Source organism: Lemur catta, chromosome 13 (genome assembly GCF_020740605.2).
Source record: "Lemur catta isolate mLemCat1 chromosome 13, mLemCat1.pri, whole genome shotgun sequence".
In the NCBI taxonomy this organism is placed as follows: Eukaryota; Metazoa; Chordata; class Mammalia; order Primates; family Lemuridae; genus Lemur; species Lemur catta.
Window position 1 is genome coordinate 62540763 of NC_059140.1, and position 26626 is coordinate 62567388.

At 40.9% G+C, this 26626-nt stretch overlaps 1 protein-coding gene across 3 annotated transcripts in view; it reads right to left on the reverse strand.

Annotated features, from left to right (window-relative positions):
• LCP1 (lymphocyte cytosolic protein 1) overlaps positions 1-23110 on the reverse strand; it is a 53643-nt gene extending 30533 nt beyond the window's left edge. Inside the window, exons 1-2 of one of the 3 annotated variants that reach the window (XM_045567268.1) lie at positions 23051-23110; positions 21262-21374 (exon numbers count right to left, since the gene is read on the reverse strand). The gene's annotated coding sequence lies outside the window, so the exon portion shown is untranslated. Of the gene's footprint in view, positions 1-8568; positions 8588-21261; positions 21497-23050 lie in introns of those variants that run through there. The other 2 variants (XM_045567267.1, XM_045567269.1) reach the window with 2 other exon arrangements.
• Between the last annotated feature and the right edge of the window lie 3516 nt (positions 23111-26626).

Here is a 26626-nt window from a genome sequence, read left to right on the forward strand (position 1 = left end):
ATAAAGAAGCCAATGAAGGAGAACTGGATGCTGTGGGTAACAATCCCTGCTGAGCTCCCAGCTGACAGCCAGCAGCAACTGTCGGCCACCCAGGTGGGCCACTTTGGACCTGCTGGCCCATTTGAGCTCCCAGATAACCACAGTCGCAGCCAACGTGGAGCAGAATTGCCCAGTCAACCAACAGAACAGAGAGAGATGATGAGGTGATTGTTGTTTTAAATCGCTGCATTTTGGAATAGTTTGTTACACAGCAATAGACAACTAAAACATTTAACTTTTACGTAAATGTCTTTTTTGGAGGTATCTTCATGTTCATATTTAAAGTCAATATGTTTGATCAAGCCAACAGATACATTTTATAACTTCAAAGGAAGTTAATCAAAGTTTCCTATATATTTAGGGGTGGACAAAGGGAAGCTGATTCTCTTATAATTCATATATGGGAATCTCAGGCACTTTGTAGGTGTTTTCTTAGCAGAAAGGCTGAAAAACAAGGCTAGTGCTTGAGTAATTTCCCTTTCCCTGTGCATTATTGCTGCCCTCTAGTGGGTAGAAAGAAAATGAAACAGAAAAGGGATCATACTAGCCATGCCCCATGCTAATCCACGCCAGCATGTTTCAAAGAGGAGTTCCACAGAAGGTTGTTGGATTTCCCGGCAGGGAGGAGAAAAGTGGACTGGGAGTGTGGGGGATGGGGTATTTCTAAGTATAATTATATTTTGGACATCTCAGTGAAGTCACCGATTTTTGAAAATATCTTAAATTTGTGACAGGCTGTTGTTTTAAATCGATTTTCTTTTTTTTTTTTGAGACAGAGTCTCACTCTGTTGCCCGGGCTAGAGTGAGCGCCGTGGCGTCAGCCTAGCTCACAGCAACCTCAAACTCCTGGGCTCAAGCGATCCTCCTGCCTCAGCCTCCCGAGTAGCTGGGACTACAGACATGCGCCACCATGCCCAGCTAATATTTTCTATATATATTTTTAGTTGGCCAGATAATTTATTTCTATTTTTGGTAGAGATGGGGTCTCTCTCTTGCTCAGGCTGGTCTCGAACTCCTGACCTCGAGCGATCCACCCGCCTCGGCCTCCCAGAGTGCTAGGATTACAGGCGTGAGCCACTGCGCCCGGCCTCGATTTTCTTTTGTATATTTTCCTATCATTGTATAGTGCTGTACTTATTCTTAATGGCGACCAACAACCACACAAAAAAGGAAACAGCTTTAACACTGAAACCTATAGGCCAAAATGCATTGCACTCAATTTTGCAAATCCATATTCATTATCCACCAACTTACTATCCTGCCACGTACATATATCAGTGGTTTCAAATGTTTTTGTTTCCCCAAGCAATCGTTTGTCAATGTTAACATGACATGTTTACATGCTCTTACATATAAATAAGAGCAAACAAATAAAAATGACTCTGAGAGTCTTTGGTTGAAAAACCAACTCTACCCCTGTAAGATATTTCCTTGTGACTTTCTTCATCGGATTTGAAAATCACAGAAATATGTATGTTATTATATTTCAATTCATTTAAAAATATATTTTGTTATCAATAAAAATTTTATTTTATTTTATTATTATTTGCCTTATGTACCCAAGAAGATATTGATTGGTCCACTGGGTTTTCTGAAGGATGACAGAAACTGTTGAGGGCTTAATTGTGTTAAAAAACACAATCTCATTTATGTATCACAATAACCCTAAGAGGCAGGCACTGTCTAACTGAATTTCTTGTTGTCTTCTCTTTCTCCATTTCTTCCTCTTTTTCCACAATGCCTTTTTCCAAAAATAATTTGAGCTAAGTTACAAAGCTATATCCAAGCCTAAGAGTTAAATCAATTAACTGATATAATTGGTGAGAAGGAACGTGTCAGCAAAATAAGATGATAGCAGGGGAGAACTTTAATACTTAAAACCATGCCTCAGACCCTGCATGCTTTGCTAGAAGTGGGCTGAGAATCTAGCTCCAAGTTCTCTGGAAGCTCATGCAAAGAGGGAAGTATCATCAGTTGTGTACAATTCGCTCTATCTACATGAGACAAACAAACCAGTTTTCTTAGGGCAGCAGAACTGAGGTCTGATGGCAAAACCTTCACCCAGGCTTGAAGAAGAGGACACTTGGGGGATGGAGGAAACACCGTTTTATGTTTCTCGTAATGTCCCTCACCATAGGCTGATGGCATAGGGATGTCTATTCCCATTTTACAGAACAGAAAACAGAAACTCAAAGAAGTTAAGCTACATATCTCAGATCACGCAGCTAGGTGGAGGAGTAACCAAGACTCCAATTCTCAAGTCTTTTCTCCTCTCCTGTGTTGTCCACTCAGGTTCTATGCCTTCATCTTCCTGTTAGACATTCATTCCACCCAGCAGCCATTCACTCAGCAATTATTCATTAGCTATCTAGAACGTGTAAAGCCCCATGAGAGATTTTCAAACTACAATGTAGTGAGCTTGTCTAGGCATTCCAGTTAGGAAGCTTTTGATTTCAGATGTTAAGAAATCAAGATTTCTGTTTTAAGAAATCAGTATATAACTTTGTATACCCTAATAAGTTCTTGTGACTAATTTGGCTTGGCTTTCTTTTATACCTTCCAACAATATTCCACATAGGCATTAACAGAAGGCTCTCCCCTATTATATTTTAACAAGACCTGGTGGTAAAATCTGGTCTAAAGCCCTAGAGCTGGCTGGCCTTTCTTGATTTTTTTTTAAATTTCAGAATATTACAAACACTTTGGTTACATATATTGCCTTTGCACTGTCTGAGTCAGAGCTAAAAGCGTGCCCATCTCCCAGACAGTGCACACCACACCATTAGGTGTGAATTTACCCATCCCCTCCTCCCTCCTCCCATCTGCCCTACATCCGATGAATGTTACTTCCATATGTGCACATAAATGTTGACCAATTAGTACTGATTTAGTGGTGCTTGTTTTTCCATTCTTGCGATATTTCACTTCAAGGAATAGGCTCCGGGGCCGTCCAGGATAATACAAGAAGTATTAATTCACCATTGTTTTTTATGGTTGAGTAGTAACTTCATGGTATACCTATACCATATTTTATGAATCCACTCATGTATTGATGGGCACTTGGGTTGTTTCCATATCTTTGCAATTGTGAATTGTGCTGCTATAAACATTTGAGTGCAGATGTCTTTATTATAGAATGTCTTTTTTCCTTTGGGTAAATAACTAGTAATGGGATTGCTGCATCAAATGGTAGTTCTACTTTTAGTTCTTTGAGGTATCTCCATAATACTTTCCACACGGGTTGCACTAGTTTGCAGTCCCATCAGCAGTGTATGAGTGTTCCTATCTCTCTGCATCCATGCCAACATTTGTTGTTTTGGGACTTTTTGATAAAAGCCATTCTCACTGGAGTTATGTGATATCTCATTGTGGTTTTGATTTGCATTTTCCTGATGATTAGAGATGTTGAGCAATTTTTTATATGTTTGTCTGTGTTCTTTTGAAAAGTTTCTGTTCATGTCCTTTGCCCACTTTTTAATGAGGTTGTTTGATTTTTTCTTGTTGATTTTCCTAAGTTCTATAAAGATTCTAGTTATCAGCCCTTTATTGGATGTGTAACATGCAAATATTTTCTCTCATTCTGTACGTTGTCTATTTGCCCTAGTGATAGTTTCCTTGGCTGTGCAGAGGCTTTTTAATAAATAGGATCAGGTCCCATTTATTTATTTTTGTTGTTGCTGTGATTGCCTTTGGGGTCTTCTTCATAAATTTTTTGCCTAGGCTGATGACTTTCTTGCTTTTAAGTAACTTAAAACTTCTTAGTTCATGGGTGTTCATGGGATTATGAGATAAATTCACTCATGTAACATGTATTTTATGAATGCCTAGTATAAACCAGGCACTGTTCTTCATTTCAGGTAAGACATGTCTACACTGACCTTGTTAGTTACCCTAAAGCATGAAACAATGTTGAAGGTAAGGAGAATAAACAGGATCCCTGAATGTAAACCTAGCCCCATCCTTTGACACAAAAATTTTAGAGTTTAGAACATCATAAGAAACAGGTGAGAAATTTAAGTATAGGAAAGGAACAAGACTGCACTTTAAGTGTCAAGAGAAGGGCCAAGGAAGAAACAAAACAATTTACTGTGTTGGGTAAAAAAGAAAATCTAAACTAGGTGGTGTGGACCTATAGTCCCAGCGACTCAGGAGGCTGAGGCAGGAAAATTGCTTGAGCCCAGGAGTTTGAGGTTTCAGTGAGCTATGATGATGCCACTGCATTCTAGCCCAGGCACAGAGCAAGACTCTGCCTCAAAAAAAAAAAAAAAAAAGAAAGAAAGAAAGAAAAGAAAAGAAATCTAAAGAGATCATGGTGTAGTGAAAAAGCACAGAAAATGTTTTAGCATAAAAATTGCATTGTCCATTGAAATGAAAGACATAGAAAGTACAGGTTTTTGAAACACTATGTTATTTTAAGGTCACGGCAGTTAGGTCAAGATGAAAAGGCTTGAGCATCAATATTTTTCTAAGAGATTTATTAGTGGAGAGGATCAACTCAGAGAAGGGAAACAGTGAGAAAGTCTTCAAATTTTAAAAATCTAAAACAATTCAGTGATTTAACATCTACAACAATACAGAATTGAATTGAATTAGTTTAAAAAGTGAATTGGAGAGGGAATAGTCCACAGCCAAAGTTACTGTGACATTGTGTTGTTGTTGGGCCAGAGCACGAACAGATGTCTAGAGAGAGTCCCTTTTACCATCAGAGTGAGCAACAGATCCTGGCAACATAGCCTCACTTTCAGAGACAGAAGGAACCTCAGAAATAATCTATTCCAATGCCTTCATTTTATGGATAAGGAAACTGAAGTTTCAATGAGATGAAATGCTTTATCCCTGCATAAGTTCTCAGGGCAACGCCAGGCTGCAGTCTGTAAATGCAGTTGCTGATAAGCAGAGCAGGAAAAGGATGGAGTTACCATCCAGAGGGCCATTAAGGTCCATCACTGAGAAGACACCCTTTAACTAATTGAGCTGAATGTGCAAATGGCAGCAATTTCAAAAGCAGAGCAGCAGGAAGAGAACATAATTACAGTAAAAACATGCAGATCAGATCATTTCTAAGAAGGATGTCGCTGGGGTTACAATCAAATATTAGGCACTTTACACAGTCTGTTAATGTATTTGCCTGGAAAAAAATGCACCCATTTTAATTCATGAATATTTGAGGGTATAGGTTATGATAATATTTAGTAAGATGGTCTCGAACTCCCGAGACCAGCCTGAGCAAGAGCGAGACCCCATCTCTACTAAAAATAGAAAGAAATTATATGGACAGCTAAAAATATATATAGAAAAATTAGCCGGGCATGGTGGTGCATGCCTGTGGTCCCAGCTACTCGGGAGGCTGAGGCAGGAGGATTGCTTAAACCCAGGAGTCTGAGGTTGCTGTGAGCTAGGGTGACACCACGGCACTCTAGCCGGTGCAACAGAGTGAGAGTCTGTCTCAAAAAAAAAAAAAAAAAAATTTAGTAAGATGAATAAGGATAATTGGTGTAGTTTTTAGTTTGCAAATTACCATATTGGAGCCATCTCTAGGGGCATGGCTGCAGTGACGGGGCACGCTGAGGTATCTGGGGCCAGATAGAAGGTGCTGGGGAAGGAACGTGTTTTCCAGGGTGTGGACGAGTGGTTTCTTCTGCTCCTGCATTCAGTGTGGGCTTTTTTGATGACTGCATCATCTATCTATGCCCTGCCAGCAAACATTTTAAGGTTTCTTGCAAATCAGTGGTAAATTCTGGAACTCCATTTCTGAATCACCACTCATATTAATAAATCTAAAAAGACAAATCTCAAATCATTCATCTAGGTCATGTCTGGCTCCTAGTTTTTCTCTGAGCACTTAAACTTATTAAATCAATAGTTACAGAATCCCAAAACATATGTCCAAAGAAAGTACCGGTTGTTTATTTTTTTAAATTATAAGATTATTTTTAAAATCCTAGGGAAATCAAATAATCCCACCCCAAACTGCAAAAAGCCACAGTCTGTTAATTCAAGTCAGTGAGTTCTGAGGCTCTGCTTAAAGGGGGCTGGTATTCCCCAGGTTGGTAGTGAAAGGGAATTTCTGAGAGTGAGTTATCATGAAAGTATCTTAATTCAAATTCCCTGAAGCCTGAATATAGAAACTATTTGTAGGAATTTACTAGTGAACACAGAACTGCAGCAATTACAGAGGGAAATACATCCTCTAAACTAAACGTAAAAATGTAAATGGAATTTTCTCTGAGGAGTTTCACAACTGATAATGAAAAGAAACAGAAAGGATAGAAAAGGTGGCCTGCCCAGAGTGAGATGCTTGTGGGCTAGAATCATTTCTGAACGGCGGTAGTGGTGTGTGCTAGTCAATATTTTGATTCAATATACTGATGCCCAATTATATAACCTGCCAAGATCAGGGAGGTATCTATGACCTGAAAGCATATTGTCAAGGGACTCTTTTGAATGTGCCCCACTTTTCCTGCAATTTGATTCAATGGTTAAAGTAAAACTGGACACTCAGGACTCAGATTCCTAGCTCCACCTCAATAATTTCAGTACATATCCAGGGGGAAATTATACAACTTTCAAACACCTCACTGAGCAATGAGTAACTCAAAACAACTTGTCATCTAGAACAACATTAACATTGCAATCTTTAGCATTAGACTGATGACTAAAAAAATGAAAAAATAAAATGCACAGGACTCCGAAGCAAAATAAAACACCCATACATTTTTTTAAAGCCATCAAGATTAAGCTATTTAAGTAAGAAAACATTGCTTTCACTTAATCCTGTCCTTTCTATTTTACAAATTAGACCACTGCAGGGGATCTTACTTTGAGAATATAATTACATAGTAAATTATATTATATATTCTCGGAATACCATTTCTCCATGATGCAGGTATGCCTAACTTTTACATAAAGGATGATTCCGAAAATATATTTTAAAAATGACTTTGTTTTCAAGAAACCAAATAATGATAAATGGCCTCAAATACAGACGGCCACATAAAGGGATTCTTATGAATCCTTTTGTCAAGATAGAATCTCTTCTAGACTGTCTTTTCTCTCCCTGCAGATACACTGATTCTCCCAAAGGCTGCCCTAGAGCACAGAATCCTTATCTCTGCAGTCTCTGATGTCAAGCCGCAGGGAGGAAGGCAGGGGGAAGGCTATTCACAGCCTAGACTCAGCGGCTCTGCTCTGACCCTATCTCAGGTCATGTAAACACCATGGGAAGCCAGCAGGCCGGATTGCTCCAGACTTGATCTATCTCACATTGCCCTGGGAGCCTCTGGATGGACCACTCAACTGAGGGGCTTCTGAAGCTGTGCAGCATATCACACAGAGCCTGGCTCTGTCACCAACTAAGGAGATCTCATCCTAGCCTCCTCCCTACCCAGCACGTTCCTGATACCTCCGTTTTCTACCAAGTTGCCCAATCCCATTAAGAATGTGACACAGAACAAACCTCCTGCAAGCAAAGGGGATGCTCCAGGGTGGGGTCTGGGGAGGCCTCTCCAGACCTCAGCATGCTCCCCTTCCCTGGGCTATGGGCAGTGATAACTGGTGCTAACGTCTTGAAAATCTATAGCTACCCTTCCTTTTACATTCTACCATGAGCACTTTAAGATCCAGACTTTCCCCTGCCAAAAGCTCACAGTATCCCAAATACATCTTTTCAAAAAGTTGAAGGTTATTATGGGCTAGCTGGTTACTTACTATTGCACTATTACCTCAGTATCAAGCGTCACTCATTCATTCTTTCACTCCACATATGTGTCTATGTGCAACACACTGCCCTGGTTGCTGGGGGTGGACGGGGGGATGGGGGATGCGGTGTATTGCAAGCATGGGGAACACAAATACAGGGACATCATGAAGCCCACAGCTAAATGTCAAGTTTCAAATGCAACACACAGATCACAGCTAATTTATTGTGAAATGGTTAACAGAATGAAAAAAGTTTCAAAGGTCAAAAATGAACAAGTGAAAGGTTAAACACCAGGGCTATGAGGGAAAAGCAAGACTAGATAAGAGTAAGAAATTAGCACAGAGGCTTAGCAAAAACAAAAATTTCAAATACCTAAATCAGCCCATGCAATAAGGATATTGGGACAATTAATACACTCGCACATCTCCAAGGGGACCAAAACTGAAACAACTGGCAGGGAGTGGGACAAAGTGCCAAGCTTGGCAGCCAGGAGACCTGAACTATCACCTGTCTGTGTGACTTCAGGCTCCATCTCTCCTCTCCGGGCCTCAGTTTCCTCAGCCATGAATTGACAGGTGGAATCCCTTCCATGTTAAAAGTTCCAAAATTCTACGCAGTAGCTGACAAGTGCATGTACAAATTAGAGCTGGGTTAGGGAGTTTCCAAAGGAACCTAGAACTAGATGTTGGCACTGTCAGCAACTGTGGCTGGGGCCGGGAGGTGCCACCTGTGGAACGGAGCATGCAGGGGAGTGGGCAGCTCCCAGGCCAGCCTGGCTCCCTGGGGGAGGGGGGAGGGGCGAGGTGGGGGAGCTCTGGTCCTGCTCTTACCTCAGCACAGCAGCAGGTAAGGCTCTGCCTGGATGCATTCTCCTCACTGACCCAGGGCAGATGGCCGCTGCTCAGCTCCCCAGCCGTTCCACTGCTCAGCACAGAGCAGGGAAGTTACCAGAACAGCACGTGAAACCTGTTTTATGGGATGTCACCACACACAGCTTAAGACATGCTGATCCAGTTCACTCCTAGTTTCTAGGCAAGGTGATACACAAACTGTCCCAGAAAGAGAGCCATCTACTATTTTCTCAAAAATGCCCAAATAAGGAAAGCCTACAACCTCTCCGGTGTCTCATATCCCTACCTTGTAAGCTAAATCTTTTCTGATACGATTAAACCTCCTTCTTTCTTGGGCTACTCTCTGAGGGAATTACAAGGGCTGTTCAATTCATAAAAATTCCATCACATGCCTTAGTGACTGTCACCAGGTCTGTTTTTATTCTTTTAACCTGCTATTTTTAGGGCTGATTTCCCAAATCTTCAATAGTTTTCTTTGCTATCTTCTGGGTCTATGCCAACTTCCTGAAACGTGAACGTAAGAATAATAGCCATAGAATGAGAAGAGGAGGGAACTTAGAGATGATCTACATGCCACAGAGGCATGAGATGACACTCAAGTTAAAGGACATGCCCAACATTACCGAGCTCATTGAGGGTATTACTGGGACCAGAGTCCAGGCCTCCTGATTTCTCCTCTTTCTTCTATAAAAAGTGTTAAAGCCTAAGATGGAACTCTGCTCTTTAAGCAAGACCTTCTCCATATATAGTAAGTATAACGCTTCCATGATTTCAAGTATCTTATGAGTATAATTTCATGTATGTTTCCTGCACATGAAAGGGAACTTAATCTAGGTATGGCAAAGGCACCGTCCAGGTCTAGACTGCAAGTAACATGTGCTAAATCATGTACAAATACTGTGTACACTGGCACCTTCTAGGTCACAATGACTCTTACTCCCTGCATTCATTTATACATTGATTCTTTTTTTCCTCTCTTAAAGTGATGGTGTCTTGCTATGTTGCCCAGATTGGAGTGCACTGTCTGTTCACAGGCTCGATCTCACCACTGACCAGCATGGGAGTTTTGACCTGCTCTGTTTCCGACCTGGGCGGGTTTATCCCTCCTTAGGCAATCTGGTGGTCACCACATTGACGCTGAACTTAGTGTGGACATCAGCATAGCACATTACAGCCTAGAACTCCTGGGCTCAAACAATCCTCCTGCCTCAGCCTCTCTTATAGCTGGGACTACTGGTGTAGACCACTGCACCCAGCTGCACCACTGATCCTTGACTTTGTATTAAGGCCCTCTGATTTTCCTAAACAACTAAAAAACAAACCAAATTAAAACAACTCACCATGAGATGAAATTTTCAAAAGACAAGATGGCCAAATTCATAGATGAATACTAAAATGACACCCTCAAACTTACAACAACTACCATCATGGTTTCAGGCATTCTGTTCTGACACTTGGGTGGTAATCAGTGAGCCCTTCCTCCTCACATCCTGGTGTAGATCTCTGCAGTGTGGTCCCTGCTTCCATATCCTTCTCTCCCAGCAGACTAGGAGCTCACTACACTGCCTCAGGTCTGGCACATCCAAGGTATTCAGTAAACGAGTTGTACATGTGAACAAACCAACCCATAAGCTAGTGGTAGACAGGGCTTGAAAAGTCTCCTATCACCATCTTTGAGGAATTTAACAATAATATTCTTGTGTACATACTTAGAAAATCCCACTCACTGACAGGTATAAACACCTAGAACAAGGCAAATAAATGCTTCAAGTTTACACGAAATCACTTTGCGGGGAAAAAAACTATTTTGGTGAGTTGATATGGAGACGAAAGAGCAGCAACTGTCTCTAGGCAGTCTGTGAACTGGCAGGTGCTCCCGCTCGAGGGCCCCACCCTGCCAGCCGCAAGAGGGTTTTCATAGACATAGCAGAGCCTGGGGCTGGGCTTCTTGGCGCTGCTGTTCCTGTAAACCCTGCTGGCTGGCACTGGCGCTTGACAGTGGGTCTCCATCCAAGTCTAGTGTCAGACTCCAGGCCGAGTCTTGCTGAGGTGGGAGGGAAGGAACTGTGGAGACAGAGCAGGGACTGACAGGAGTGCAAAGCCACCTGGGATGGACCAATGCATGCACCAAGAAGCACGTGGGAAATCATCAGGAACGGGTGTTAGTGTTTACCTGCATGCAATTTGCATGTCACTATCTGGACTATGAAATTCATCCTCTGGTAACTCTACATGTCTGCCACTAAGAAAATTCACACATTTGTGCATGTTTTCCCTCAATAGACATATGCCAAATACCTACTATGCGGGTCCTGTGTTAGATTCTGGGAACACAAAGATAGGATGTGGTTCTGGCCTGTTTAGTAGAGGAGAGAGACACCAGTCACTAGAAAACAGGGGGACTTTTTAGATCCCCAGGAAGAGGGAACAATAGCTCTCCCCTGAAGAGCCAAAGATGGTTCCCTAGAGGAAGTGACATTTGACCTAGATTTCAACAGACGGGCAGGAGATTGCTTGAAGACTAGTTATTAGTTTTCTTCCTTATTCACATGGGATTATTCACTCATGTTCTCTGTATAGACAGCCTATCTATTTGGAGTCAGAGAAAGGACTAATAGCTAAAGGACAAATGAGAAGACCAGATGGACAATAAGAACAGCAGGTAGTGTTAATGAGTAGTTTACTCAGTGCTAAATATTTTACATGCATTGTCACATTTAATTCTCTCCACAAGCCTCGATAGTATTACTATAATCCCCACTTTATAGATGAGGAAACTAATGTTTAAATAATCTTCCCAGGGTCTCACACCTATGAACTAGGCAAGTCTCCTGTCTTTCCTAGCACTTCTGGTCATTGTATTCCTGTACCTCAAAGTTGTTTTTAAGTAATTTTGTGGAGTTACTCAAAAGGAAACCACAAAAGGTCAAAGTTCTGACCTCATGTTCATTAGGGATACACACACTTCTATAAGCTTTTGCTTAGGACTGGGGCCCTTCCTGGGCTTTTTCAGGAAGTTCTACATGTCTCTTCTCTTCAGTTCCTCAACATCTTAAAGGAAGTGTTAAGAAGAGCAAGAACACCACCAGGCTTGACCTTTCCTGCCTGTGTCCTCTCACCTCTGGGGTCCCCTCCGTTAGTAGCCTCCACAGCTCAGTCATCTACTCACATTTAATAAAGCACTTGCCTTGCCCTAGGTATTAGAAATGCAAAGATGAACAAGGAAGAATCGTTGCTCTTGACAGGTACACAGTTTAGTGAAGAAAAACAGTCATGCAAATGAAAGACTACACTAATACGAACACTTGAAAGATATTATTTTCATGGTGCTATGGGACCACGGAGAAGGAAGTACAGTTTACCCCTGAACAACACAGGTATGAACTGTTCAGGTCTACTTTTAGCAGATTTTTTCCAATAAACATAGATAGGACCTCCTTATCTGTGGGCTTGGCATCTGAAACCAAACACAGAGGGAAAATGCAGTATTCTCAGGATGCAAAAATCCGTGGATCCATCGGGCCAACTTTCCATTTACAGTTCCACACAGCTGACTGCAGGACTTGACTATGTGCAGATTTTAGTATCTGACCAATGCTTTGCAGATACTGAGGGACAACTGTACTTACCTCTGCCTGGGAAAGGAAGGGAAGGCATTCCAGCGAAGGTGATACTGACCACTGAGCTAAGTCTTAGGGAACCAGTAGGAGTTTTCCAAATAGACAAAATTAAAAAAGGCAATCTAGGCTGAGAATATATATAGCCCTGCAAAGTGAGGAGACAAGCAAAAGCATACAGAGGAAGCTGTCGCAGGTTTGGTGTGGCTGAAGCCGGGGACACAGGAGGCAGAGCTCCAGGAGCACAGGTTGGGGAGGAGAAAGTGTGGTTCTCTTCCTCAGTAGCTCTTGTTTCTAGAGGGAAAACCTCAGTGATCTAGGCTGTATTTCTTGCTATGTTCACTCACAACGCTTACTCAACTCATCACAGGTAATATGAATGTAAACAACAAAACGATTCTGCCTAGAAACCCTTTTGGCGTGTTCGTGTGTACATAGCTTTCTCCTTCTATCACTGTGCCCTATTTAGAAAATACTGCAAAGAGAGGAGGGAACTGGACATGTTTGAAATGGGAATATGGGGGCCCTGGACGGTGAAGTCACTCCCCAAAGTCTCAAAGTGAGTCAGTGACTGATCTGAAAAGAGAAGTACAACCTCCAGAAACTTAGTTCGGTTTAGCCGAAGTATGGGAAAAACACAAGTAGATTAGCATTTTAAGAACCTAAAGGTTCCCACTGCTTCACTTGACCAGCCCTTAAAAAAAAAAAGAACCTAAAGGTTAAAAAAAAAACCTTGAGGTGTGCAGTCCATGAAACATGCTTATGTCTGAGATACGTGGATCTGGGATGTATGATGTGTTAGATCTACCCACGTGAGGACACAACTTGCCTCTCTCCTAGTCTAAGCCCATGTAAAGGCATTTTAGGCATCCCACAAACCTCACCCAAAGGCTAATGATCCCATCTTCCTTTATGAAATTAGGATCATTATGTTTTTAAAAAATGATAGGCAGAAACGTGGTATGGTGAAAAGATGCTGGATTTTGTGACTTAAATACTTCTTGCTGTGTGTCTTTGGACATGCTACTTAAATTTTCTAAGCCTCAATTTCTTCACCTGTAAAGAGGGAATGGTAATAATGCAACCACAGTGCTCACTTCAGAGGGCTGTGTTAGGATTAAATGAGACAAAGTGTTTAAAAGGTATAATATACAACAATGTCTGGCGAGGGAAGGGAGGAAGGAATGAAGTGAGGGAGAGGAAAGAAATAAGGAAAGAAAAAGAAAGGAAAGAAGAAGAAAGTTAGAAGAAAATGTAAAAGAACTAGAACATTTATACAATTATCTTGGGGAACAAACCTCAATTTCTACTATAAATTGTATGAAATACTATGTAGAGTCACCATCTAAAAGCCGCACTTAATTGCCTGTATGTGTTTTTGCATAGGGGTAAATGTAGATTTCACACCATGCTCTATCTCCTTATGTTCTCAGCCTGGCTTGGTTTAGCTCTTGTACCACACTTCTCATCCACAGTTAGGGAAGCCATAGCTTCCACAGGTACTGCAGAACCGGTAGATGATACCACCAGAGGCCCAGCATTGGTCTTAGCTACTTGGGAGTGGTCAAGGGCTCTGGGCTTTGCCTTGGCTGAGACACTGACAGTGGAAAGTACCTTCTAACAGTTGAGGAAGTGTGGCCAGAGTGGAAAACGTACAGCAATCTTAAGAAAAGCCCAACCACATCCCCTATGAGTCATGAAAAGAAAAGAGATCTCTGGGCATCTGTGATGAGGACCACTGGGCAATGTCTCCTCCCCCTCAGGTGCACCAAGGCTCTGATTCTATTAGCTCTGATTCTACACCCTGCTTCTATCTGCCCTTCCACTCTCTAATTCTCCAGGCATTTTGGTCATTGTATTTGAGCTGAAAAATGGTGAGACGAGCAGACATTTGTATATTAGCAATAGCAACAGAAACTTCTATTTATTTTTAATAATGTAATCTCATTTTCAATAGGCTCCTTGGAACTGTTCTCTTAGAATCTCTAATGACAAGCTCATTTTCAGAAAAAAACAAAATGAGGAGTTACAGATAAATTGAGGAAGAAAATTTGCATTAATTTGATGGGCTATCTTTATCTTCCCTATTTTTGAAAGTTACAGTTTGCCTGGCAAATATTTACTAATATCAGCTTACAATGGGATATGCTATAACATTTCTTTTATCAAATTTTTAAGTGGCTAAATACCTTCATAGCTGTTATTTTAAGGACTTTATAACATAAATTACCCAAGCACTTATTTATTTTTTTTCAAATATGTTTTTGACCCATCAAAAGTAGAGTTAGGATCTCTTCCTAATAGAAAAATGCAGAATTAAGAATAGTCATTCAGTAATTACTGAATCACAAAAAGGAACATTCAGACATATTATCAAGAAGCAACTAGTGGGTCATGTTAAAGGATACAATGACGTTTAAACAGACACAGTTCACACCTTTAGAAACTGCTAATATAAAATGGGAGTGAGGCAAAGTGTGAATCTTGACTCTGACAGTTAGTGGTTCTGTGACCTTAGACAACTCACTTAACCCTCCCTGAACTTCAGTTTGGTTATCTGTTAAGGAGATAATAACATCAATTTTCTGTAGCTATTTGTGGAAATAAAAGAGCAACTACATTTCAAGTGCTTGGTGTGACGTCTAGCAAATAGCAAGGGCTCAGTAAGTCAGCAGTGATGCTGGTGTAGGAGATACACATAGAGACCGACACCATTGGAAAGTCAGAACACACCAAGCAAGTAAATGGGACTTGCCTGATTCTATAGATGAGGCAACTGACCTTCGGGAGGCTCCAGAGATGTGCACAGGAAGAGCTCATGTTTAGTAAGAGGCTAGAATGTGAATCCAAATCTGTCTGTACATCCCCTCCCCTTTCTTTATACCGCATCTGCCTCTTTGATGCATGGGAACCGCAGACTGACGTTACACACATGATACTGGAGGAAGAACTGAGGTACTGAAAGTGCAACCAACAGTAGGGTGGGTGAGGGGAAAACCTGTGTGATCCTCCCCAGCGAGGTGGATACAATGACTGTCATTCTCAGTGGTCACAGAAAAGAAACAGAATTAGAGATATTTTGATCAAAATCTGAATATGAAAGACAATGAAGGGAAGAATCCAAAAGCATCCTCTGAGGTGCCCTCCATAGTACATCTTTCCAAAAGGGAAACTTTAAAAATGTTTACAAAACATTGGAAATGGTAGGGGAAGTTCAATTCACATTTTTAAGGTGAGGAAAGGGTGCTCTGCAATGCAAAACTGCAATGGTCTTCTTTCCCCTCTTATTTTCACTTTGCACCTGTGACCTAGCTTTCTCCATAAGGAACTTCTAGCCCACTTTTCTTCCTTCAAGCTGGCCCGCCTGGTGAAGGCAATATGAGCCGATGACATCAAGGGGGTACAAAGGACCTACACTTTAAAATGTTACACCTGAGGTTATTAGAAGCTGGGACAGGTAGGGAGACAGTGGGGATAGGGAGAGATTTGTTAAAGGATACAAAATTACAGCTAGATAGGAGAAATAGGTTCTTGTGTTCTATATCACAGTAGGATGATCATAGTTAATAATATACAGCTTCAAATAGCTAGAAGAGAGGATATTGAGTGTTCCCAACACAGAGAAATGATAAATGTTTGAGATGATGGATATGCTAATTGCCCTGATCAGACAATCCCTATACATTGTATGTATCAAAATATCACTACATGCCCCATAAATATGTATAATTATTATGTGTCAATTACAAAAATAAAAATTTAGAAAACACTCTCAGGACAGAAGCTATATTGAATGTACTCACGTCTATTACTATCTCATGAGCTATTATATTAACAAAAAGATTTTTTTAATTTAAAAGAAGTTATACCTGAGGTTAACAAAGATGCACTTCTAATTCTAAATCTTGCCTGAGGAATGATGAATAGGGAAAATATGCAAATTTTATACAAACACATTTGTGTACCTCTTCATATATTTGGATACATAGTTTGGATAAATTTTAGAGACTACCAGACTAAGGGATCAAAATGCAGGGTATTATTTCAATGCAAGGTAATTACTCCATTAATTCACTTCCTTCTTGAAAGTGCAACCAGAGAAATAAGGAAAACAAATTATCTAGGAGACTGCAGTTCACATGCATAATTAATCTGCCTGCTGAATTTGGTGTCTTGGCTTTTCTGGTGTGGAGAACATAATCTCTTTTCTACTTTAGCTCTGCCAGTCAAGAAGGGGTGTATGTGCACGAAAGAAAGAGAGGAGGAGAGGGAGAGAGGGAAGGAGAGGGAAAGAGGGAGAGAGAGGTAGGAAGGGAGGCCTCGTCCATCTGTCCCTATAACTGATGCTGAACTAAAACAAGAATCAATGCTGCAACCACAGAACTGTGGCTTTGCTAGTTCCTCAATTTAACATCTCAGCTTTTCCTTCCGCCAGAAAAAACAACTGACCATATTTGAGAAACAGCCTCCTGTAACTTATAAGTGGGGCTGACACAGTCATACCTCTGAAGTTGAGCAAAACTTACTTAAACTCATTAAGTGGGTCACTTTTCCCTCTATTCCTCCACTCACCATTAAAACAATCTTTCACTCTTTCTCGGTGTTTAGGACCTATATTTGGCCATTACTGTGCAATCATGGATTTGTGTGCTTGGGTATAAACACTAAATCGTTTAATTTATGCATGTCTATTTCAGTCACAACAGACTAGAAAATGTGGATGCCATTTAACTAAATTATTCTAATCTTCTAAGACTAAGAACTTTGAAAGTTTTTGAGGGTGGAGATCATGTCTTGTGCCCCATGCAGAGAGGCCTGTAAGTTGGTGAAAGCCAACTACTCAGTCAAGTGTACAGAGGGACTGAGTGAATACTGATGATACCGATGATGATGATGACACAGAACAGTCTGTGTAATAAAATCAGTTATAATATGGGTGCATTTATCTGGAGGAAATTATGATTATTTGAGCTCAGCTTAAGGGCTTAGGTACAAATAAGCCTCACGACTTGCTGCTTGCAATTCAATAGCTAATACAAAATTGATCCAATTGTAGAAAATTAAATAAAATATGTGAATGAATGAGCTCATACTCAAATATGAAGATGACACCAGTCACTACCTCACAGGACTATTGTGATGACCAAATGCTTCAATATGGTTAAAGCACTTAGAAAAATACCCAAGTCAAAGTAAGTAGTATGTGACATTAGCTGTCATTGCTAGAGTGATAAATTGAACCTCCCCAACCCCCCTTCCCATGTACTATCTTACAAGATGGAGCGATTATGCAATTGCTGGGAAGATTGGTGTAATGATTGACATTGACAAAGCAAAACAAGGGGAACTGTCAATAGTAAAAGACAGGAAGTTGAATCAGTAGGGGACTGAGGGACACAACAGGGAGATGCCATCTGGGGAGTACTGAAGCTACAGCAGCCAGCAGCAGAGGGGAGATGCCCCTCAGAGATAAACATCTGATCAGGAGGTAACTTCAAGATGAAATCATTGTGAACCATCAACACTTCTGATTTAAGAAGTGCATTTCCATCTGGCAAAATAGGGACACTTGCAACTCTTCAAATTGGCTGCCATTGATTAGTTTTATATTTTGATGAGCTCTAATTCTAATTTTTATTTCTGCAATGTTCAATACACAGGTGGAATAGTATCATTTCATTTGAAATCTGTAAGTTGGGAAACTAGCAGATTAAAAAAAAAAGCACCCTAGGAAGAAAATTAGAGTAATCTAAAATGTCACTCTGCTATAAAATCTGCTATAAGTCTTAAAGTCCGATGCCTTTATAATCTTATCTTATAAATTTTGGCCCTTCACAAATATAATCTTATAAGCAAATTTCTTAATTTTATTATACCTAATCTGATTTCAGAATTTGCTTGCCATCTCTCCTGTATACACAGAGGGGCCTGTACTCTTTAGGTAACAAGGAGATGTTGATTTGAGAATTTTCTGAGAATAATCCAGAGTGATTAAGTAAAAGTTAATGATATTTGTTCTTGTGTTCTTTGTCATCAAAGAACCCATTATTGGGTACATAGTTTTGGTAAGAATAGCTAAGTTTTGGCTCAATGAATGCATTTAGAGTAAAATAATGAGGTTATAATTTTGCCTGTTTGTTAAAGTCATTGCACAATTTCTTAAATTCCTTGAGATCAATGTCTATATGGTGGTTTGAGGCTAAAATGAAGAAAGGATGTTGGCAACAATGAAGCATGGTAGAATGCAAAATATTATATTATTGTTGTATCTTCCTTCTTAGCAATAACTGTAGGAACTCAATATGTATTAAGTTAATAAGTGAAATCAAGCACTTCTATACATATATAAGAAGCTAAGAAAAAATACTTGTGGCAAATTTTCAATTCAAAAACTATCATTAGCATCAACTATGTGCCAGGAGAGACAGAGAAGCAGCTGAGGTCTGTCTGTCAGCCAATAAGAACTTGAAACTAAAGCAGTACGATCAATGCTAGACTTACTCTAAGACCAAAGCATTAAGCAAAGCTCGTGGGGATAGCGGCAAGGAGTCGAGGCCTCAGAAAGGGCGTGTTTCTTGAAGCGAGCCTTGAAAAATGACCAAAAGTTGTACAAATAAAGAAGAAGGCAATTAAAGAAGCAGTTAGAGCGAAACTCTGTGAAAGAGAATGGAACTTTCTGGTGGCTTGTGGTCTGGTGGCAGAATGTGGGTTAGCAATGGGGGGGGCAGGGATGGGGTGGGGACAGGTTGAGCAGAAGGAAGTGACAAGAAATAAGGTTGGGGAAGTGGGTTGAGGCGAGTTTGTACAGGCACACAGTTCTTTAGTAAAGTTGTGCACTAATTAAAAGAAAACACTTCATTTTATTATTAGAGGAAGGCTACAATGATTGATCTCCTTTACTTATAAAAATAAAAATGTTTCTGGATTCATCATAAATTTCTTTCTTCTCTGTCTCTGTCTCTCACTCTGTCTCAAAACTGTGAGTGCCCAGCTCTCCTTAGCCAGCTTCAGTAATAAAAGCCATAATCACCTACATCTGGGGAAAGTATGCTGGCGTGGAAGACACGGGGCAGTAAAGAGCCTGAAATCCCAACCACCTACTGCCCAGACTCCAACTGCCAGTGACCTTGGGCCAGCTCCTTCTATGCCTAAGCCCACTCCTTATCTCGAAAGGGAGTTGAGAGGATTAGACGAGGTAATGTAGAAAGAGCGGCAGCACACACTAAGTGCTTAGAAACAGTAAGCGTTATTGTTACTCTTCCTGTCCTCTGTCAGTTAAATGGATACATTTGAATAAGATTTTACTTGTTAGTCTTCCCTTCCCGAAACGGTTCGGCGATGGAATCATAAATGAAGTTAAGACGCTGAAGCTGTTTTCCAAATTACCAATCCTTTTAAGGCATCATTTACAAAAGAGACAAAACTTAAAATGCTCCAAAGAAAAGCATCTCTAGAATTGCTAACAAATGCCCTACTAAGCACAACCCCATCCCACCACACCAGTGCTTGTTCAAAGGGAAAGATCCAGAAAATTCTTCCCTGATGTACCTGGGGATGAGCTAGAATGAAGAAGAACAGATACTTTATAACACATTGGGTGGATGCTTTAGCAATCTAAACTTGATTTCAAACAAGAGACTTTTTTCTACTTTGAATTAACTTTTTCTTATTCCTTTTTATTCCTTTCCAAATATAAGGAAAATACTGACATTCCTTCACATTCTGATTTATTTTATTCTTATTAATATTTTTACTTAAAATAAGACACAACCTAATCTGTTCTTTTCTGGGGCTTAAGCCCCTCCTCCTTCAATTCCACATTTTTGCTAGTTTAAAACTATTCAGGTGAGATATGCAAAGTAATATTGCTGGTCACATTTTGCCACTTTCAGAAATTCGCATTGAAAGGTAAATGATTAGTTGCATTCAAATTTGCTTGCACAGATGTTCTTTAAACAATTATACTTCATAGAAACCAATTATGATAAATTTATGCAAAATCAAAATCAAGATGTGTGTGGATAAGCCACCTTTATTTGTTTACTGACAGTTTTTTTAAAAGTTGTCCCAACGGAGTAATTTTAGAAAACAGGTGTTATACTGGATGAAGAAAAATTAGGTTTTGATAAGTCTACTGATTAATGGATCCATTTCCAGTTTCAATGGCTTCTCTATTTATTATCTGCCAATGGTGCTTAGTGCTGTATGATAGTGTTAATTAAATAAATGCTGATACTACATGATCCAAAGTCTCTATGTTTGGGCAAAGTTTCTGAACTAAGTAACCCATATCAACTTGATAAAAATTTCTATTGTAGACAGAAGCCTTTCTCCCAGAATTTAACTGAGTATTCATTTGCATGGTCATAAGCGCAACAAATAATTCAGACAATCCCACAAAAACAGTACAATTAAGCAACATAAATTGCTTTTATTTTTAGAGACTAAATGAAGAAGAGAGACCTCTAATTCCATGTGGTTATTAAGCACACCCATTAAAAACTCTTGGCGCCCCAAATCACTCAAATAAGCAGTATCATATTCAGTAGCATGACTCAAGATGTTAATATATCTACCAAAGTACTGTAAAGACATTTTTTTAGAAAAACAGAACCACAGGAGCTAAAATTAAACTACCCCCATTAGGCCAATGAACAGCACAATCTAAATGATCAATATGCACTTTCCCGAAAACATCTTAAAGAAAATAAAATCACAGTACAGAGCCTTCCTGAAATAAAGCAATAGAAATAAATCAGAATAGGGTCTGGTTTAAAAGAAAAAAAAATATCTTAATTTGTGGGAGGGGATGATAACCGCGGATAACTTGAGAAGAACCCAACCCAGAGAGCCAAGGGGCTCCATCCTGGACGGCCACACAAGGTGGCTGCAGCTCTCCTGGGCAGCTATGCCAGGACAGGGCTCACAGAGGGCTCAGGTGACAGGTGCTCTGATCTCTAGTCCCCTGGAGGCAAAATCCACAATCCACGGAAACAGTGCCAAACAGCAGCACCATAAGCACTCAGAAACAACAAAAAACATGAAGAGAATTTACCTTGTAGAAAAACTGTCCTTGGTAGTACTGGTGTGTGACCAGAAACCCCCTTCTTTCTGATCTGCAGAACAGCTTTGTCAAGCCCGGGTGTGTGGTCACAAGGCAGGAAGTGACTAGAATGACAAATCATCAGCCAGGAAAGAAATAGATTTTGTCTTTATAAGGACATTTTACTTAACTTTTTTTTCATGTCCCCTCCCCACCAAAAATCACCTGACAGAACAGGTCACCATGAAATTCAGACGCCTCTTACCACTTCCTCTTTATAAGCATTTTTCTCTCTCCTTCCCTTTCTTTCTCCTCCAGTTGTCGTAAGCAGGCCCTGGGCGGCTTAAACCTCTCTGATCGCAGATAGCAAGGCAAGGTTGGCCTGCTACCTTGACTTCTTTGTCTGACCCCCCCGCCAAAGCCCAGGTGTCTACCTACTTACAGCAAAGATTAACAAATTATTCATTTTGAGTGAAAGAGCCAAGGAAAAATGTGGCAGTACACCTGAAACAAGCGAAGAGGGACTTCCTGGGGAACGCCCTGCCTCAGCAGAAGCCAAACCTCTCTGGAGTCCTCCGACAATGATCTTATTGGTGCAAACAAAACAAAATGATTTCTTTAAGAGAAGGGCAAGACAAGGAAGGTTACTATATTATTTAGTCATTCTTTTATTTATAGAACACCTATGTGCTAACGATCTCTTTAACCCAATTAAAGATCTCAATTATTTAGACGGTTTCTACAAAGAGTAGCAGTGGACAACACAGGCAGCTGCTTAGTTAAATGGACAGCTTAATTCCTTCACATAGACGAGATTTATTTTTGAATGCACATTTTATAAAATTAGCAGGGAGGGGTGCTGGGTTCTATGCCCAAACCCCAGATGCTTGAGGGCAAATTCCTATCTTCAAAAGGAATATCCTCAGGTGCTCATAATGGTTGTGAAGACTGGGTAGCAGCACCCTGAGGGATGTTGACTGAATATTAAGCAAGTCCACACATTGCCTGGAGACCATGTGGCTCCAGCAGAAATTCTGCGCTTTAGGAATGAAGCTACATGGCTGTGCCCCCAGGTCAGATGGTGACTTGTAGATGTCTGATCTAGAGTCTACATGCACCCTTCTTCACTGGGCCCGCAGATCTGTCAGGAGGACGCAGTATCTAACTGGTTGGGGGTACGGGGGCCTTGCCCTTATACTTCTTTTGCTTCTTTGATTTCTCCTCTAGAAAGTCCCTCCTTCTGACGTCAAATGTTAAACGAAACTGTTCTAGTTAATCTACTCCATTAGCCAGTGTTGTGGCGACTTTGTCAGAAGCCCACAGCAGCCTTCTTGGGGAAGAGGGTAGGCAGAAGAATGGGAAGAGATGGTGGAGATTCAGTCCACTATAGACATGGTTCACCCCACAGAGAGCTAGCAGCCCTCTTGCGATTCCCCAGAGGTGGCTGGTGGGGTGATGGGACCCCCCCCCCTTTGCATAATTACTCCCAATTAATAAGTTGCACAGAGGTTTCAAGAAGCACCTAAATTCTTTCAGGACACCAGAGAATCATCCATGTGTCACTGTTACAGTACTGCTCCGACTGCAGAGCAGTGAAATGCTGGTGGTTTCCACGCTGGTGGAAACAGTCATTATTCAGGGGTCCTGAGACTTCAGAGATAAGGTCTTGATGGTCTCATGGATATGGGCAGTGATCGTAGATTTCCCTAATCCTCTGGTCCCACATCCTTGTGGTTTCAGGATGGCAGGAAGGTCCAACAGCAATGCTTCACGAAGGGGAACAGATGTTCATTTCATTTACCTGGGAGGAGGAATGCAGCAGCATTCTGTATCTATTGGTGCCTGGTCATCTGAGACCACAGGAATCTACAAAAAAAGAGCAAAATATATTTATGCATGGGTTCAATAAAAGTTGCGTGCCTGTCTAACTGGCAATTCAGAAATAATGAGACACAGTCCGTGCTCCAAGGAGTACAAAGGCTGGGGGGAGGAAAACATGTAAGAAAATAAATGCCATCTATCACAGAGGGATGAAAAGGCAGTGTGATATCAAAGCAGATACAGATTTGAGCAGAGTTGATATGCAATGAAACATGCGTAGTTTTATCTAGCAGTTGGTTCAAGTAAAAGAAAAAAGGATTTTGGATTTCAGACGGCGTCTAGATTGTAGAAGATGAAAGCCATTGACTCGGGTGCTGCTTACAAGCACGCAGTTGATGGAGTGCTCTGCTGCCCCAGCACCTACTCAGCTCTGACTCCATGCCAGGCACCCGCCACCCCCTCAGCCACATCCTGAGTCTCACTGTTTCAAGCCCTGCCCTGCTCCCTTATCCTTAATCTCTCTCTCTGCCTCTCAGTGGTGTAAGTCTACCCAGGTGCAGACAGTTGTTTTAGGTCTTAGACCAAGACTTTTTCAGAGCAGAATATTTTATCGCGGTCAGTGTTTAGAATTGTTTGTGCATCATAAAAATAAACACAAAACTGACTTTGGGCTTTATTACTGTTTTTATGTTCACTACAGATAATGTGCCACTATGGAGTGGATCCTTCCTGCCCACCCTCAGGGCCTTTGCTGTCCCCTCTCTCTCCTTCCCTGGCCTGTGCTTTGCCTTCCCTCTCGCCCCACCGCCCTCTGGGACTTCACCCTGCCCTGGCCTCTCCGAAGCCCCCAGCCTCGGTCCCTGTCACCAGACCACCTGCTGCTCTCTGCCCTGGAATGCTGCTGAGGAAAGTCACACAAGCACAGACCTGGAGTGCTATAAATTCGAGCTGCTTGATTTCAAATTACTTCTCAGAAATTTTTACTCAATTTCACTAATTCCTGAGAGCAAGCAGTCTCAACTCAGGGTCCATAGGCCCCTAAGATTATATGTGTAATTTTGTGTCTGTGGACTTTTTTCCAGGGAAAGGGTCCACCATGTTATCCATCATATTGTGAAAGAGATCACAGACCCCCAAAGCCTGGGTGCTTATCCTAATCCAAACTCTTTCCTCTTGCCTCAACTTCCCACCCCCTCCTGCACTTTTTCCTGGCCCGAGTCCTCCGCTGCCCCTTTATTGGTTGCAACAATCCAAGTCATCTGGTGTGAGCTTCCTTCTGTAGCCTCCTCTGCTCTTACAAGATCCATCTTTCCCTCCTCTCTCTCTGTCTTAAAGGAGGTTTTCTTCCTTCTTCCCAAGGTTAACAGTTACTCAGTACAATCTTAATATCACCTCTACGCCCTGCAAGGTAATGGCCCTGGCTCCATCAATTATCTCATGTTTTTCTAGCACCTTTAATCTCTTATCCTCTCCCCACTGCCTCTTCATGCACTCTCGAGATTTGTACAAAGGAACAAACACCTTTGCTTCAGTCTAGGGTCCACCCCTACCCGCCAATATATGAAGGACAGGGAATGAGAACCAAGTGACATGGGCACTCTCCCTGCCTTTGCAGAACATCCACAATAGTTAGACACAGACAAGTTAAAGGTGCATGAAGAGTACACTGCTCAGAACCACGACCGAGGAAAAGCAAAGTGCCTGTAAGGGCACAGCGGCACTAATCCAGGCTTGGGGTCAGGGAGGCCTGACCAGGGAGCATAGAGCAGTTTAGAGTGACGATGCTGGGCCAGTGACCTGGGGTCAAACCCCAGCTCCACTGCTGGACTAGTTGTGTGACATTGGGCAAGTCACTTAATTTCACTGGCCTCAGTTTCCTCATCTAGAAAACAGTGAAATGAATTGTTCTATTTTATACAGTTATTGTGTGGGTTAAGTAAATTGTGATACATGTAGAGAACTTAGAAGAGTGCCTGGCACATTGGCACATAGCAAATGCTACGTAAGCATTAACTAGTCTTTTAATATTTATATATAATACTAGGCTCTGGACTAGATCCTTAACATGCATTTTCATTTATTCTACAGAACAATGCTATGAATTAGGTATTATTGTATTTGTTTTTTAATTTTTAAATTATGATTATGATTTATATGTCATAAAATTCACCTTTTAAAAGTGTACAATTCAGTGGTTTTTAGTATATTTTTATTATTATTATTTTTTTTTTAGAGACGGGGTCTCACTATGTTGCTCAGGCTGGATTTGAACTCCTGGGCACAAGTGATCCTCCTGCCTCAGCCTCCCAAGTAGCTGAGACTACGGTGGAGCAGTGATGGTTTTTAGTATATTAACAGAGCTGTGCAACCATTGTACTATATAATTCCAGAACATTTTCATCACCCCAAAATGAAACCCTGTGCTCATTAGCAGTCACTCCCCACTCACCCCCATCTCCAAATCCATGGCATAGGCAACCACTAGTTTATTTTCTTTCTCTATAGATTTGCCTATTCTGGACATTTCCAGTAAAGGGAATTGTACAATACACGTGGTCTTTTTTGACTAGCTTCTTTCACTTAGCATGTTTTCAAGGTCCATGTAGTAGCATGTTTTAGCACTTCATTCCTTTTTATAGAAGAATGACATTTCACTATATGGCTAGACCACATTATATTCAACCATTCATCACCTGATGGACATTTGGATTGTTCCCACTTTTTGAGATTATAAATAATGCTGCTATGAACATTTGCGTACACATTTTTGTGTGGACATATGTTTTTTTTAAATTTTTTTAATCAAAGTAATACATGTATATAGTTTTAGGAGTGCAATATTTACCTCAAGGCTTATCATGAAACACTGGTCTCCTGACACATTCCTTTTCTACCTCTGATTCCCTAGAAACAAGTATTTTCAACAGTTTTAGCTATTTCTTCTGCTATTTAGTCCCCTATTTCTAGAAGCCATGCTTATACTACATCTTGATTGTTAGGGTTCAGATATATTTGTTTTACTTCCTACTTGGAAGATAAATATATGATCCTCTCATTCCCCCTCACCAACATGTATACGTTAACCTTCCACCACCTTCTAAAATAGTTTATAACACCTTTTTAGTTAAATCAATGTTAAGTGTTTACAATGACTATCAAAATACTCATAACAGGTATGTAATGCACTATGTTTTTGTTATTTCTTTTCATTTGTTAGGTTTCTACGTACTTATGACTAATTCTATGCTAAACTCTCCAACAGAGCTAAAATATAATTAAAAATTTCCAAGGAATGAACCCATTCTTCTTTTTCTCCCTCAGGGAGGTCTTTCCTGACATCCTTTGTCTTCCTGTCTGGTCCTGCTGCCCAGCTGCCATCTAGAAGCTTCCCGTTCTCACTGTCCCGGGAAGCCCCTTCGGGGCTGGGTCTTCTGTTTCTGGGCGACCTACCTTCCACCTTCTTGGTCTACTTCCTTGTTTTAATAAGCACACCCCCCTCTAGCAGATTCTTGAGAAAGGGTGCACGGGACATAAATTTCTTGAGATGTTTTATAGC